At 36.9% G+C, this 4,926-nt stretch overlaps 1 non-coding gene across 1 annotated transcript; it reads right to left on the reverse strand.

The window, feature by feature from the left end:
- Positions 1-4,203: 4,203 nt before the first annotated feature.
- On the reverse strand, positions 4,204-4,311 carry LOC130952339 (small nucleolar RNA R71). The gene has a single exon (XR_009074520.1). It is a non-coding gene; the product is annotated as a small nucleolar RNA R71 (small nucleolar RNA).
- Positions 4,312-4,926: the final 615 nt, after the last annotated feature.

Below are 4,926 nucleotides of genomic sequence, written 5' to 3' on the forward strand. Positions count from 1 at the left end.
CAAAGCAGCTTGTCAGTGTTCGATGCGTGAATTTTGCATGGATTGGGACAACATGTGAACGCTGTAGGCCAGATCAGGCCGAGTAAAACACAAATAAATCAGTCTTCCAATAAGTCGACGATGTATGCTAGGATTGGATAAAAGAGAACCTGTAGCTGACCCCAGTCGATGATTTTCTTCGCACAGTGTTGCTACAGGCTTAGCACCTAGAAGTCCTGTTTCGGTGATTATGTTCAAAGCATATTTTCTTTGGCACAGAAAGATCCCAGTCGGAGATCTGGCAACCTCAACTCCCAAGAAGTATTTCAGCTGGCCTAAATCTTTCATGTGAAAACATGTGTGTAAATACTCTTTGAAACGTTGAATTGCAGCACCAACATTTTCCGCAATGACAAGGTCATCAACATATACCAAAACAACCAATTGCACGCTGAAGAGTGGATACTTTATACACTTTTGGCATTGTTTTTAGGTAGTTTCTAGTATATTTTAGTCACTTTTTAGTATATTTTTATTAGTTTTCATGAAAAATTTATATTTCTGGACTTTACTATGAGTTTGTGTGTTTTTCTGTGATTTCAGGTATTTTCTGGCTGAAATTGAGGGACCTGAGCAAAAATCTGATTCAGAGGCTGAGAAAGGACTGTAGATGCTGTTGGATTCTGACCTCCCTACACTCGAAGTAAATTTTATAGAGCTACATAAGCCCAATTGGTGTAATCTCAATTGCGTTGGAAAGTAGACATCTTGGGCTTTCCAGAAATGTATAATAGTCCATATTTTGCCCGAGATTTGATGCCCCAAACTGGCGTTCAAACACCACCCAGAAACCCTTTTCTGGCGTAAAATGCCAGAACTGGCACCAAAACTGGAGTTAAACGCCCAAACTGGCACCAAAGCTGGCGTTTAACTCCAAGGATGGCCTATGCACGTGAAAGCTTCAAAGCTCAGCCCAAGCACACACCAACTGGGCCCCAGAAGTGGATTTTTGCACTATCTACTCATTTTCTGTAAACCTAGGTTACTAGTTTAGTATAAATAGCACTTTTTGACTATTATATTTTATCTGGGGACCAATTTTTGATCCTTTGATCAGGTCTTCTTCCCCTGTTTTCGAATTCTTATGCCATTTGGGAGGCTGGCCATTCGGCCATGCCTAGACCTTTTGTTCTTATGTATTTTCAACGGTGGAGTTTCTACACCTCATAGATTAAGGTGAGGAGCTTTGCTGTTCCTCATGAATTAATGCAAGTACTATTGTTTTTCCTTCAATTCATGCCTACTTCTTCTCCAAGATATACTTTTGTACTTAATTCAGTTAAGTCAAACTGAAGGGGTGACCCGTGACAATCACCCACTATCTTCAGTACTCGCTTAGCCAAGATTCACGTGCCTGACAACCACAAAGCGGTCTACATGATGTTCAACGTAGTCATTGGACGCCAGCCAAAGTATACTCTCTTGGGTCTCTAATCCACGGATTTGCATCGTCTCTCCTAACAACAGAGCATCCGACCCCGTGATTAGGATCTTCGTAGTATAGGCTAGAATCAATAGACAGCATTCCTGAGATCTGGAAAGTCTAAACCTTGTCTGTGGTATTTCGAGTAGGATCTGGGAAGGGATGACTGTGAGGAGCTTCAAACTCGCGAATGTTGGACGTAGTGACAGTGTGCAAAAGGATCAATGGATCTTATTCCGACACAAGTGAGAACCGACAGATGATTAGCCCTGCGGTAGCTATGCCTAGTATTTTTCATCCGAGACGAAAGATCCGATAGTTGATTAGTCGAACAGAGATCGTAGCCGGACCATTTTCAATGAAAGAATCATACAGCTTGCTATGGAAGGGAGGATGCATGATTGGATGAAGACAATAGGAAAGCAGATGTTCAGAAGCAACAAAGCATCTCCAAACGCTTATCTGAAATTCCCACCAATGAATTATATAAGTATCTCTATGTTATTTTCTGTTTTATTTATCTTTTAATTATCAAATCCTCATAACCATTTGAATCCGCCTGGCTGAGATTTACAAGATGACCATAACTTGCTTCAAGTCGTCAATCTCCGTGGGATCGACCCTTACTCACGTAAGGTATTACTTGGACGACCCAGCGCACTTGCTGGCTAGTTGTGCGGAGCTGTGAAAAGTGTGATCACAATTTGGTGCACCAAGTTTTTGGCGCCGTTGCCGGGGATTGTTCGAGTTTGGACAACTGACAGTTCATCTTGTTGCTTAGATTGGGTAATTTTATTTTATGTTTAAGCTTTTTATTTTTATTTTCAAAAAATATAAAATTTTTTTAATAAAATCCTAAAAAAATTCATGCATTGTGTTCTTCATTGATCTTCAAGTTGTTCTTGATGATTTTCCTTGTTTTGATCTTTAAATTCTCATGTTTTGTGTCTTTTCCTGTTTTTCATATGCATTTTCAAATCCAGTGTCTAAACATTAAAAATTTCTAAGTTTGGTGTTTTGCACATCTTTCTTTTCTTAAAAATTTTCAAAAATATGCCCTTGATGTTCATCATGATCTTCAAGGTGTTCTTCGTGTTCATCTTGACATTCAAAGTGTCCTTGCATGCATTACTTGTTTTGATTTTGCATTTTTATGTTTTATTTCATTTTGTTATTTTTCTCTCTCTTCATTAAAAATTCAAAAATAAAAATATCTCTTTTCAAGTAAATAATACAGAGAAGTGAAGATTCAGAACATACAGTAGAGGAATCACAGAGAAAAAGCTGGGCATTTAGAAAAACGCCCAGTAAGGAAGGAATTCTGGCGTTAAACGCCAGCCAGGGTATCTGGCTGGGCGTTAAATGCCCAAAGAGGTAGCATTCTGGGCGTTAAACGCCATAATGGATAGCATCCTGGGCGTTTAACGCCAGGATGACACAGGGGAGGTAATTTTGTTTCAAATTCAATTTTTTTTCAAATTTTTATGTTTTAAATCATAATTTTAAAATCTTATCTTTCCACATTTTCAAAAATCCTTGCTAACAATTAATATTTTGATTCAAAAAATTGCAAGTTTGTTACTTTCTTGGTAAGAAAGGTTCATTCTTTGAATTTTAAAATCATATCTTTTAATTTCTTGTTAGTCAAGTCATCAATTTTAAAAATAAATACTTTTTCAATCATATCTTTTTAAATCGTATCTTTTTAAAATCAAATCTTTTTCAATCAAATCTTTTTCAATCACATCTTTTCAATCATATCCTTTTCAATCATATCTTTTTAAATTTTGATTTCAAAATTTTTGTTCTAACTTCTTATCTTTTCAAAATTATTTTCAAATCTTTTTCAACTAATTACTATTTCTTATCTTTTCAAAATCACCTAACCACTTTTTCACTTCTCATTTTCAAAAATCACTAACCCTTTTTCAAAAATCTTTTTAATTAACTAATTGTTTTAAATTCTAATTTTATGTTATTTCTTTTAAATTTTCAAAAACTCTTTCTCTCTCATCTCTTTCTATTTATTTTATTTAATTGCTAACATTCCTCCTCCACTCATCAAAAAAAAAATTTTTCGAACTCACTTCCTCTCTCTTCTCATTCTTCTACTCATTTTCCTCTGACACATCAAGGAGTCTCTATACTGTGACATAGAGGATTCCACTACTCCCTTTTGTTCTTTTCTTTTTCATATGAGCAGAAATAGGGATAAGAACATTCTTATTAAAGCTGATCCTGAACCTGAAAGGACTCTGAAGAAGAAGAAGCTAAGAGAAGCTAAAGCACAACACTCCGGAGAGGACCTTACAGAGAATTTCAAAAAAGAAGCAGACATGACAGCCGAACCCAACAACAATGATAGAGATGCAAGGAAGATGCTTGGTGACTATACTGCACCAACTTCCAACTTCTATGGAAGAAGCATCTCAATTCCTGCCATTGGAGCAAACAACTTTGAGCTTAAGCCTCAATTAGTTTCTCTAATGCAGCAGAATTGCAAGTTTCATGGACTTCCTTCGGAAGATCCTCATAAGTTCTTAGCTAAATTCTTGTAAATTTGTGATACTGTTAAGACCAATGGGGTTGATCTCGAGGTCTACAGACTCATGCTTTTCCCGTTTGCTGTAAGAGACAGAGTTATGATATGGTTGGACTTACAACCTAGAAGAAGCCTGAACTCTTGGGACAAGTTGGTCAATGCTTTCTTGACCAAATTCTTTCCACCTCAAAAGATGAGCAAGCTTAGAGTGGAAGTCCAAACCTTCAAACAGAAGGAAGGTGAATCCCTCTATGAAGCTTGGAAAAGATACAAGCAATTAACCAAAAGGTGTCCTTCTGACATGCTTCCAGAATGGAGCATCATATGTATATTCTATGATGGTCTATCTAAATTATATAAGATGTCATTGGACCATTCTGCTGGTGAATCTCTTCATCTGAAAACCCCTGCAGAAGCCCAGAAAATCATTGAGATGGTTGTAAATAACTAAATCATGTACACTTCTAAAAGAAATCCTATGAATAATGGGATGACTCAGAAGAAAGGAGTTCTTGAGATTGATACTCTGAATGTCATATTGGCTTAGAACAAAATATTGACTCAATAAGTCAATATGATTTCTCATAATCTGACTGGATTTTAAGCTGCATCCGGCAGTGCTAAAGAAGCCTCCTCTGAAGGAGAAGCTTATGATCCTGAGAATCCTGTAATGGAAGAGGTGAATTACATGGGAGAATCCTATGGAAACACCTATAATCCTTCATGGAGAAACCATCCAAATTTCTCATGGAAGGACAAATAGAAGCCTCAACAAGGCTTCAACAACAATAATGGTGAGAGAAATAAGTTTGGCAATAGCAAACCTTTCCCATCATTTTCTTAGCAACAGACAGAGAATTCTGAGCAGAGCCTCTCTGGCTTAGCAAACATAGTCTATGATCTATCTAAAACCACACTCAGT

Source organism: Arachis stenosperma, chromosome 9 (assembly GCF_014773155.1).
Source record: "Arachis stenosperma cultivar V10309 chromosome 9, arast.V10309.gnm1.PFL2, whole genome shotgun sequence".
Lineage (NCBI taxonomy): Eukaryota > Viridiplantae > Streptophyta > Magnoliopsida > Fabales > Fabaceae > Arachis > Arachis stenosperma.